General features: G+C 41.1%; 1 non-coding gene and 1 pseudogene across 1 annotated transcript; one reads left to right on the top strand and one right to left on the bottom strand.

The window, feature by feature from the left end:
• The first annotated feature begins 1,809 nt into the window (after positions 1-1,809).
• LOC148212300 (uncharacterized) lies at positions 1,810-2,756 on the top strand (annotated as a pseudogene).
• Positions 2,757-9,721: 6,965 nt separating this feature from the next.
• Positions 9,722-9,828, bottom strand: LOC148212299 (small nucleolar RNA R71). The gene has a single exon (XR_015790049.1). It is a non-coding gene; the product is annotated as a small nucleolar RNA R71 (small nucleolar RNA).
• Positions 9,829-12,599: the final 2,771 nt, after the last annotated feature.

Below are 12,599 nucleotides of genomic sequence, written 5' to 3'. Positions count from 1 at the left end.
ATATGAATGTAAATTAGTGTCTGCTTTAGAACAACCATTAGATAATATTCAAGGCTTTGATTTCCCTTCTTCAAACCAACAAGAACTTCATTGAGGTGAAGTTCATTCTCTTTGTTTAAGGTTAAGAGCTGTTCTTTCTATCATTTATAAAGCATCTTTTGTGATTCTCCCGAGCAGCCATGAAATGTTTAATGTGTTGGAATTTTATAGATTTTATATTTTATATTTTATTTTATTATGTTATATTACTCCTTTAACTTGGCCAGTCAACTATTCCTAATAAATAAGATGGATCAGATGCATCGCGTTAAACTTGTACACCCTAACAATAGGGGATGCTCTCTTATAAAAAGAGTATCATCTAATAGTCTAAGAGATAGAATATACTGTGTCTTCCAACATAGTTCCCAACAAATTGTTTATGTTAAAAACAAAGTGTTTGTTTCAAGTTTTATGATTTTGAGCATACAAGCAATTAAGGATTCGTAGGAGAACTGTGCTGCTACACAAGGTCTCTTTAAGGGTTGTTGTATCTTCGGAGTGAAGTGCCATATAACTTAGTGCAGTGGAGGCACATCTTCTCTATGGAAAGCGTTTTACGAACGTGCCTTAATCTATAATTTACAGGCATTTATTATCTCACCATTTTAGTGTTGTTTTATTAAATTAATTATGAGTTGGATTATTTTAGAAATTTATATTCCGTAGCTATGTTTCCAACTATCATAGAGAAGATGTGGATGAAAATTTCTAAAAGTTTATACGATGTTCACAATGTTCTTTGACGTTATAAATCTGTTGAAACAGAAATTTCGGCCAATTACTAAATGCCACATCACAATTTAAGGACAAATCACAAATTTACATGTGCCCTAAATTAATTTAAAATTGGTGAATCAAACTATGCCACGTGTCTCTTTTATAGTCGTCCGATGAAATCAACTAATTGGATCAAATCCATAAAGAGACTGGGCTCAAGCCCATGGCCCATATAAGACCCACCAAAACTTTATAAATAGATGGGTCACCTCTCATTTGAGGGGAGGAAACGAAGAGAAAGAAGAATTCGAAGAAATGAGATAGAAGAATTGGAGATTCAGAGCACTCAGAATTATCTACCATCGTTCAGAGTCAAGCGAAGCATCCAAAGCCAACAAGACTTGAAGAATTGGAGACTTGAAGAGTACGAGACTTCAAGAACATTGGATATTATCTTCCCAAGCAACAATACTTGAAGACTCCATCAAACTGCAAAGTCTTCATCAAATTGGCCGGAGAACTTCAACAAGCTGCAAAGCCGAAGCACCTCACAAGCCGCAAAGCCGAAGAACTTCACAAGCCGCAAAGTCGAAGAACTTCAACAAGCGAAGCACTTCACAAGCTGGAAAGTTGAAGAACTTCACAAGCTGCAAAGCTGAAGAACTTCACCAGCGCAAACCGAAGAACTTCACCAGAGCAAACCCGAAGACTTCACAAAGTCTTCATCAAGCTACAAGTCAAATAACTTCATCAACAAGTCAAAATCTTCAACAAGCTCAAAGCCGAAGACCTCAAAGATCCTTCGACAAGCAAGAAGCGGAAGGCATCAACCATTGATTCAAGAACAAGCCCACAAGCCCTTGAATTGAAGTTTACATTTGAGAGAATTAATCAGAGGATTATACATTAGAGATTGTAACACCCACATACATAAATACAAACACAAGTTCATAAATTTGAGTTTTCTCTTGTTGAATTTCTCGTCGAACAAATTGGCACGCCCAGTGGGACTTCTCTACCTCTCATCTCTTTCTCTCAAACCAAGAAGTAATGACATCAAAAGAAGCTTCATCCACCATGGAAGAAAAGTTAGTGGAAATGGAGAAGAAACTAAACATTCTGACAAAAATGGTCGAAGAGAGGGACTATAAGATTGCTTCCCTTATGAACCAGATCGAAATTCAAGATGTTGTGAATATTGCTGACTCAAGCCAAAATCACGCTGCGAAAGTCAACGACAAAAGAACGAACATAATGTAAGAGAAACAACAGGAACGCTCTGTTTCAATTGCTTCACTGTCCGTCCAGCAGCTCCAAGATATGATCACAAATTCGATCAGAGCTCAGTATGGCGGACCTTCTCAAAGCTCCATCACGTACTCCAAACCGTATACCAAGAGGATCGACAACTTGATAATGCCTATGGGATATCAGCCTCCAAAGTTCCAACAATTTGATGGAAAGGGCAATCCTAAGCAACATGTTGCTCATTTCGTTGAGACATGTGAAAATGCTGGCACTCGAGGAGATCTACTCGTCAACAATTCGTCCGAACACTAAAGGGCAATGCTTTTGACTGGTACACAGATCTAGAGCCTGAATCCATCAACGGTTGGGAGCAATTGGAAAGAGAGTTCTTAAATCGCTTCTACAGCACAAGGCGAACCGTAAGCATGATGGAACTCACCAACACTAAGCAACAAAAAGATGAATCTGTTGTTGATTATATCAACAGGTGGAGAGCTTTGAGTCTCGACTGCAAAGATCGACTAATGGAATTATCTGCTATCGAGTTGTGCATTCAAGGTATGCATTGGGGACTTCTATACATCCTTCAAGGAATAAAACCCCGCACGTTTGAAGAATTAGCAACCCGCGCCCACGACATGGAGCTAAGTATTTCTAATCGAGGAGATAAAGATCTTTTAGTCCCTAACTTTAAGAGAATAAGCAAGAATGTAAGTTCCAGGTCGGACGATGCCCTTGTGGTGGCATAGCAAAGGTGACTGCTCAGACTTTGCCGACGACAGTCTTTAGGAGCGTGGAAACCCACACCGGTAGACTGACCCAAGCCATCTATTTCTTGAGCAATATTGCAAAACGGAGGAAATCACACCGACAAACAAGGCGGCGATGCTGTAACCACGAATGCCACGCCATCTACTTTCGCCCCGACGCCTCACTTGTTCGCAGTGTCTTCCATCATATATAATTTGGAGAATATAATTCTTGGATTTCATTGATTTCAAATCAATTATTTTTTGGGAATATGAGATTCTTTCTTTTTTCCTACAATTCAAATCGGGAAGGATTTGCTTGATTGCAAATCAAAATTTTTGGCACTGCCTTATTTGACAGCAACCCAATTCAATCTCTTCAAGAAAAAGCTCCAATTCCTGTTTTACTCTAAACTCGGATGAATCAGGGGCCATTTATGTAAATAAGCTTGGAATCAAAACTCTCCAGCGGTCCAAATCCACCATTTTTGTAATTGGTCGCGAGGCCTATACACCTCGACCAACACTTCACTTCGGTAATACTATACTCTATTCTGTTTTGAATCGATTTCTGACCGTATTATTCATTTCGTGCTAGCAAGTCTTTTGAGGTTCAGACACATTCTTAATAACAAAAATTCAAAGTCTTAATGACCTATTTTAGTTCGCCTCTTACCTCAGACTCGTAAGTCCTTTCTAAAGGCTTTGAGTCTCATTAATTTTTAATTCCCACCTCTGGCCCCATTTAATTTCACATCGAACTTAGTCCCTTAGAGACATGAAATTAAATTATACGGATTCCTTTATTGGGACTAACCCTTGAAAATTTTTACAAGTCCAGCTCATTCTTTGGACCATTTCAACATTTCAAGAGTAATATCTCTTTAATTGCTCTGCAATCCATGGATGTGATAGTAGCTTTCATTCGAGGTCAGCAAGCATGTAAATTCCAAGTCGGACGATGCCCTTGATTTCTAATGGCCCCTCCCAGCTCGTTTCCAACACCTCGACGTGCTTCTGCATCTTACGAAGGACCAGATGTCCGACCTGGAAACTCTGAGGTTGGACACTCGAGTTATAGTGCCTAGCCATTCGGTTTTGGTACTCGGCCAAGCGTAATTGGGCCATTTCAAGAGTAATATCTCTTTAATTGCTATGCAATCCATGGATATGATAGTAGCTTTCATTCGAGGTCAGCAAGCATGTAAATTCCAGGTCGGACGATGCCCTTGATTTCGAATGGCCCCTCCCAGCTCGTTTCCAACACCTCGACGTGCTTCTGCATCTTACGAAGGACCAGATGTCCGACTTGGAAACTCCGAGGTTGGACACTCGAGTTATAGTGCCTAGCCATTCGGTTTTGGTACTCGGCCAAGCGTAACTGGGCCATCTCCCTTTTCTCATCAACGAGGTCTAGGTTCAAGAGCAGCTCCTCTTCGTTCCTCACCTATTCATAGTACTCAACCCTTTCGGTTGGCACACTGATCTCGACGGGCACGACGGCCTCGGAGCCGAAGGCCAAAGCGAATGGGGTTTCGCCAGTTGACTATCGCGGTGTAGTTTGGTAGGACCAGAGTACTTCAGGTAGCTCTTCCGCCCACCGTCCTTTCCTTGCGTCGAGCCGTAACTTAAGTCCGTGCTTGATAATCTTGTTTATCGCTTCTACTTGTCCATTGGCCTTGGGATGAGCCAGGGACGAGGAGAGATGACTAATTCCGAGCTTGCGGCAAAAGTTTTTGAACTTGGCGTTGTCAAACTGCTTGCCATTGTCTGTCACAATGGCATTAGGTATGTCGAAGCGGCACACAACATTTATCTAGATGAATCTGGTGACCCTAGTCTCCGTAATTGTCGGGAGTGCTTCGGCCTCGCCACTTGGTGAAGTAATATACTGCAACGACTGCGTACTTGGCCTATCCCTTGACCAACGGGAAAGGTCCGATAAGGTCAACTCCCCATTGTGCAAAGGGTCAGGGTGCCGAGATCGGGGTCAGCAGCTCGGCAGGCTGGTGGACGAGGTTTGCAAAGCACTGACAATTCTCACACGTCTTCACGAACTCCTTTGCATCTCGATCCATCGTGGGCCAATAGTAGCCTTAACGAACGACTTTTGCCAACAAAGATCTAGCCCCCGAATGGTTACCACGGACACTCTCATCAACTTCCCTAAGAACATACTGTCCATCTTCTTTGGAAATACACTTAAGGAGGGGCAAGGAAAAGCCGCACCTATACAAGGCTCCATCTCAGAGCAAGTACCAAGCTGCTTTCCTTGTCATCTTCTTGGTTTCCCTTGGGTCTGCTGGAACCTTTTTCCCTAGGAAGTCTTTTATCGGCTCCATCCACGACGGGGGGTGGGAGTCGATCTCCATCATGTTCGGCTCCAAAATAGAAGGATTATCCAAAATTTCCAGGGGGACCGACCTCGCTAGATCGGTATCGTACGCTGACGCTAACTTGGCCAAGGCGTCGGCATTGGAGTTTTGTGACCTTGGAATCTGACTAATTTCATAGGTTTGGAAGTAGGCGAGGTGCGATCTGACCTTTCCTAAATACTTCTCCATTCGAGGGTCTTTTGTCTGATAATCTTCCCTCATCTGGTTCACTATTAGTTGTGAATCACTGAAAATTAGAAGGTGGGTGGCCCCCAGCCCTCTTTCCATGCGCAGTCCGGCCAGCAGGGCCTCGTACTCGGCCTCATTGTTTGAAGTACGAAAGTTGAAGCACAGGGCGTACTCAAAATGGGTCAGGCACATCGCATGCCCAGAATTTCCAGCTTACTAGAGAAATGCACCAGCCAAATTGCTTTGAAAGTTCCAGCTTCGCAATGCGCCAGCCACATTCGATGCATAGATTGTCAAAACGGGAATAACGACTTTTGACCAAATTATTGGTCCAAGATTCAGTCTTACTCCTAAAATCTCTACAAAGAGTGGTTGTCAACTTCCCTTGAATTTCTCAAATACTTGTTACTTCCATGGCCTATAAAAGGAGCCTCCGAACATCACATCTAGACATCTCATTTTCCATGCTTTTGTTTTTCTTTCTACTTTAGTTTTGTAGTTTTATTTAAGTTTTGTTTTCAATTATTTTTCTACAATTACTCTTGTTTATTTTATTGCAATTCAATTTGTTCCATTTTGTACTTTCTTTCCAAATCTAATTAAAATTCTTTCTTTTGTTATCTTCTCTTCGTGTTTTAATTTCTTTCAATTCCATGAGTAGGTAAATTGTTTCTTCAACCCTCCTATGAATGCTTTAGTTCTTATCACTATCAATTACATCTATCAGTGAGCACGACGTATTACGCTCTCTTTGCTTATCTTGATTGATACAATTTATCTAATTGATTTTTCTTGTCGGCCACTTGTTTAAATCACACTAGTTTGAATTTAATTCTGAGAAGGTTAGAGTCAAACGGATCTCATCAAGGTAAAACGGGAAGTTACTTAGAAATAAGAACTAAAACAAGATCCTAGGCATAGGCTCTCTTATCCGTTAAACGTAAGTTGGCATTTAATTTATTTTAGGATTCTAGAGTTGCATGGACATATGTAAACACTAGCCGAAACTTCTAAATAAACCAAAAGCGGTATGGAATAGGACTTGAACCAGTTTGCATGAATTGAGCGTAATTACGAGCACATTTGGTAGGTTTAATTCCTCATTTTAGAAGTAAACAGAAGTAGGGGGTTGGCCTTTTAAATTCTATTATTTTCGTGTGTAATTCGTGTTCCCAACAATTCCACCAATTTTTATTCCCAAACTCGATTGCTCATTCAAGCAGTTTACAAAATCAATTTTAAAAGAAAACTAGTCCCTGTGGAGACGAACTTGGAATATTTCCAGATTATACTTGTGACAGTGTGCACTTGCACTTACCCTCTAGCTATTAAGTAGAGGCGCAACACCTCCCATGCCGAAGGATAAGGAGTACGGGGTCTTGCCAGTATTGGACCTCGGTTTTTTCCTGTGAACCCACAGTACGGTATGGAGCTCCTCGGCCCAAAGGCCCTTCAGTCCCTTGAGCCTTGCTTTCAGGATCGTTCTTATGATCTTACAGCTTCGACTTGCCCATTGGTCTGAGGGTGCGATGGGGACAAGCTGAGGTGCTTGATACCCAGGTCCGAGCATAATTTCTTAAAGTTCACATCGTCGAACTGCTTTCCATTGTCAGATATGATCGTGTTAGGAATGTTGAATCGACAAATGATGCATTTCCACATGAAGGTAGTTATCTTTGGCTCGGTTATGGTGGCGAGAGGCGTGCATGATTTTCAACCATCATCGTCTAGGGTAGGTCCATCTCGTAGGACATTGCTAGGCGGGACAGGGCGTTGGCATTTGCGTTCTTGAAACGAGGGACTTGTTTGACAGTATAGGTCTCGAAATAATTTAGAGGTGATCGTACCTTTTGGAGGTATAAGGCCATTTGTTCATCCTTGGCTTGGTACTTTTGGTTTACTTGATTTACTACTACTTGCGAGTCGTTGGGGATGCTGACGTGGCAGCCCCCATCAGTTTAGCTAACCGAAGTCCAGCGATTAGTGCTTCATACTTGGCCTCGTTGTTCGAGGCTCGAAATTTGAAGCACAATGTGATTACGCTTGTTTACATGCGTAAAAAGAAGGTTTTAGATGCTGTTTTTACAATGTTTCAGCTTTGTTTCGGATTTTTCTCGATCGTTTGAGTTCCAATTCATGCAAAATTCATATATTATGGTTTGTGGTTGGCTTATATTGTATTTATGACATTTTAGGACCATTTGGGAGTGCAAATTAATCAAAAGAAGCAAAAAGACGGAAAAACCTACATGGGAGGCGCCAGGCGCCTGGGAAGCCTGCAGAAAAACAGGTTTTCTTCCAACTTTGCCCTTAATGAAACGCGTCTTCCAATGCGTTTTGGTGGTTCCAACCGATGCATACGTGTAGAAGAAGTGTTCCACTATCAGTTTGAGCACGATTTGGTCAGTCAAAAGAGTTGGAAATGGGTGATTCACCATCGTTTTAGGACCTACCTAACCAATTCTGCACAGCTATAAATTCCAGCAACTTCTCCACCAAAATCATCAAGCCTTGCTTCCTTCTCTTGATCGTTTTTAGTGTTTCTTTGTTGCTTTCTAAGTACTTTTGAGTTGCTTTCATTAGTTGCTTTTGGTTTTTAAATCCCGAGTACTTTACATTCTTTTATTGAGCTTTGTTTTGTTTCCATTTGTACTTAGTTATTTTCTACTTATTCAAATATATAAAAATCTAGCACTTTGCTTATCTTCTCTTTGCCTTTACTTTATTTTTAGTTAAGAGAGTTGTGTTTTTGGAGAAAAGAGCACGTGACACTCTCCCTTGCTTGAAAGAGAAGGGCGAAGCTCTCAATCCCGATAAAAACTCTCCGTTAGTTAACTTTTGTTTTTCACACATGCATTCCACATTCAACCATTTTACTTGCTGTATTTTCTTCAATATGTCTTTCTAAATTCCCGTCTCTAGCCCGGTTATGGATAGTTAGCCTTTTATGTCTAAAAAGGGTTGCTAAGAAGTAGAGTTTTTACTTTCCATTCATTGCTCAACATGTTTTCCCAAAAAGTTAGGATTTAGAGAAGGCCACTGTAAGTCTTAACAAGTCAATACTGAAAAGGTTGCTTATTTGCATTGTTGAGTGGTTAAACCGAGGAGAGGAGCGCCTTAGACATAAGGGTTCCGCTTAAGTAGCCTAGACATAAGACCTTAACCCGAGGTTGCGACTATTTCCATCCTAAAACTAAGATATATCTCATAATAGACATATTAGGGAATGTCTTAGGACTTTGAACTTGCTTAGACATAAGTAAAGTGAGAAGCGGAGTCGTTAGTTTCTAAAGTAAAATGCATATTATCCTTAGCATGTCCTTGATTCTTTGTTGGCTAACTTGAAGTAAATCGGGCTAGGTTTTATTATTATAAGTCCGAATCCCAAATCCAAAACCATTATTTGTGACCACTTCCCATTTTACAAGAATCACTCATTTCAACATTCACTATTCTTTAAAACTTCAGAGTTTGGAAATTATTTAGAAGTCCTTGAGGATCGATACTTGGATACTCCATCCATTTTATATTACTCTGACAGGTGTGCGCTTGCATCTATATAATTGTTACCACGCTTAGTGCGTGCGTTCAGCATAAACACCCAGTCAAGTTTTTGGCGCCGTTGCCGGGGACTTTGGTTTTAAAATTTATTTTCAAATTCTTTTAGTTTTTATTTTTGTGAATTGTTGTTGGGTGTAAGTTCCATCCACCGTTTTTGTTCTATATTTTTGGTCGTTTATCTCACAAGGGTAAGTTAAAGTGCATGAGCACAAGATCTTTTCTTCTACCCCTTGACCCTGAGATTGAGCGGACCCTTCGAAAAACTCGAAAGGAGCAAAGACTTCGAAAACAACTAGAAAAGCAAAAAGAGAGACAAGGTGAAATCAGTCCTGAAAGTGAGGTAGAGAGTACGAGCACATCAATGGCAGATATTCCACCTCGTGATCCGGTTGATCCACCTGCTGTTAACGGTAATATGAGGGATCATGCGAGAAATGATGAATTCAACCATATCCAGATGGCGGACAACAGAGACGTGGCAATGCGAGAATATGCCGCCACGGCTTTTCTGAACTTTGATTCAGGGATAGTCAACCCTATTCCAGCCCACGCAAACTTTGAGCTTAAACCAATGATGTTCCAAATGTTGCAGACAATTGGACATTTTGGAGGGCAGGAACATGAGGATCCACATGATCATCTGAAATCATTCATTCAAATTGCAAATGCATTTCGATTACCTGGTATAACAGACGATGCTCTGAGACTAACACTTTTCCATTTTCTTTGAAGGACCAAGCTAGAGCATGGCTCAATGCATTTCCACCGGGATCCATCACCACATGGGGGTCGTTAGTGGAGAAGTTCTTAACAAAATTCTTCCCACCTACTCGCCACGCTGATATCAGAGAGGAGATCATCTCCTTTAGACAGTATGATCGTGAACCTGTTCACGAGGCGTGGGAGAGATTTAAAGAACTAATCAGGAAATGTCCGAACCATGGCTTGCCGGCATGCATCCAGATAGAACATTTCTTTAGAGGCTTAGATCATCCTACTAAGATGATGCTAAACAATGCTGCCAACAGAGCCTTTACAAAGAAGACATTCAACGAGATAGTTGACATCCTAGATGACTTAGCTTCACACAACGAACTATGGTGTTCGCAAAGATCTAGGGCAGCACCAAAGAAGCAAGATCCAGCTGGAGTTTTGGCTCTGGACATTGCGACCTCGATGCAAAAAGAGATGGTTACAATGAACCAGAGGCTGAAAAAGATGGCATTGGGAATAAAAAATCCATTAGCCACGCCGATACAACCTGTGCAGTCGGATTATTGCACTCCTGCCCCTGTTTGCCAAGTCAACGATCTCATTTGTTCATTTTGCAGTGAAAACCATATTTATGATAATTGTCCACATAACCCTGCTTCTGTTTTTTATGTAGGACATGGGAACAATAGAAACTTTAACCCATATTCGAACAACTACAACCCAGGTTGGAGGCACCACCCTAATTTCTCATGGGGAGGACAAGGAGGTTCGAGCGGTTTTAATCAAGGGCAGAGCCAACAGAACAAGCAGCCCTATGTTCCACCTACACAGCAATACATCCCACCACCGCAACAGCAGTACAATCAGAGAACACAGACTCCACCAGTTCAAAATAACAACTCAAATCTTGAGAATATGATGAAGGAGTACATGGCCCGAACCGACGCAGTGATACAATCCCAAGCGGCATCAATGAGGAATTTCGAGACCCAATTGGGACAGCTCGCCAATGAATTGAAGAATAGACCACAAGGTTCTTTTCCAGGCCATACTGAATTACCAAAACGAGAAGGGAAAGAACAGTGCAAAGCTGTCACCCTCAGGAGTGGACTGGCATATGATGGACCAACAATGCCAACAACAGATCTACAGATTCCGTCCACTGAACCAATTGTAAAGATACCAGAAAATCCAACAACACCAGAAAAAGAAAATATTAGAAAAGGTAATGAGGACACCCCGAGTGTTCCTCCACAGGTACAGCCTTCTTTTACTCCTACTCCCCCGTTTCCACAAAGATTAGTAAAGAAAAATAATGATTCCCAGTTTAGAAAATTTTTAGATATTTTAAAACAACTGCATATAAATATACCATTAGTAGATGCTCTAGAACAGATGCCAAATTATGCTAAGTTTTTGAAAGATATAGTTTCTAGGAAGAAAAAAATAGGAGAGCATGAACTGGTAGCCATGTCAAAATGTAGTAGTGAAGCTGTAGGCAGCCCGCTACCCATGAAATGTAATGATCCTGGCAGTTTTACCATTCCATGTTCCATAGGAGGGAAAAACTTAGGTAGGGCATTATGTGATCTAGGCGCTAGCATTAATCTTATGCCATTATCAGTTTTCAAATCTTTAGGCATAGGAGAAGCTAGACCTACTACGGTTACCCTCCAACTAGCAGATAGATCTATTATAAGACCTGAGGGAAAGATAGAAGATGTTTTAGTCCAGGTGGACAAATTCATTTTCCCTGCGGACTTTATCATTCTAGATTGCGAGGCAGACTTAGACGTTCCCATTATTTTGGGAAGACCATTTCTAGCCACTGGGGATACAGTTTTTAATGTGAGGAAGGGAGAAATTACAATGAGGGTAAATAATGAAGAAGTTAAATTTAACGTTCTAAACGCCATGAAATTACCAGGAGACTTTGAAGAGTGCTCTGCTATAAATAGCTTGAATCCTATTATGTTTGATGAGTTTTATGGCTTATTAGTTACAGAGATTGAAGAAGAGCTTGATAAGATAGCAGAAGGACCAGAAGATGTGGCTAATCCTATTGAAAAAATACAAAAAGAAGAATGCAAGTCGTTACTTCCGTCCATAGTGGAACCACCCACGTTGGAGCAGAAGCCATTGCCGTCGCATTTGAAATATGCGTATCTAGGGGATAACGACACTTTACCAGTTATTATAGCTTCCAATTTATCACCTACTAATGAATATTCTTTATTGCAGATTTTGGAGAAGCACAAAAAGGCCATTGGATGGACGATAGCAGATATCCGAGGGATAAGCCCGGCCTTTTGCATGCACAAAATTCTATTGGAAGAAGATGCTAAGAACTCTATTGAGAGTCAAAGGCGGTTGAACCCGAAGATGAAAGAGGTTGTAAGGAAAGAAATTCTTAAATGGCTTGACGCCGGTGTTATATACCCAATATCTGACAGCAGCTGGGTAAGCCCAGTACAGTGTGTACCAAAGAAATGGGGTATAACCGTGGTGGCCAACGAGGAGAATGAGCTCATCTCAACCCGAACTGTGAGTGGGTGGAGAGTTTGCATTGACTATCGCAAACTCAACAAGGTAACGAAGAAAGACCATTTTCCTCTCCCGTTTATTGACCAGATGCTCGACCGTCTGGCAGGTAAAGATTTCTATTGTTTTTTAGATGGATATTCGGGTTATAATCAAGTTACTATTGCTCCAGAAGACCAAGAGAAGACAACATTTACGTGTCCGTATGGTACGTTCGCTTTTAGGCGAATGCCCTTTGGACTATGCAATGCACCCGCGACTTTTCAGAGGTGTATGATGGCCATCTTCTCTGACATGGTAGAAAATATTCTAGAAGTTTTTATGGATGACTTTTCTGTTTTTTGAAATTCTTTCGACGCTTGTTTAGTTAATTTGGAGAGAGTATTGGAGAGATGTGCACAAACAAACCTAGTCCTAAATTGGGAGAAGTGTCATTTCATGGTACAAGAGGGTATTGTTTTGG

This window comes from Momordica charantia (assembly GCF_013281855.1).
Source record: "Momordica charantia cultivar OHB3-1 chromosome 3 unlocalized genomic scaffold, Mcharantia_2.0 BLBB01000003.1, whole genome shotgun sequence".
Lineage (NCBI taxonomy): Eukaryota > Viridiplantae > Streptophyta > Magnoliopsida > Cucurbitales > Cucurbitaceae > Momordica > Momordica charantia.
Note: the sequence above shows the minus strand (reverse complement) of the source record. Positions and strands in the feature narration are given on the sequence as shown.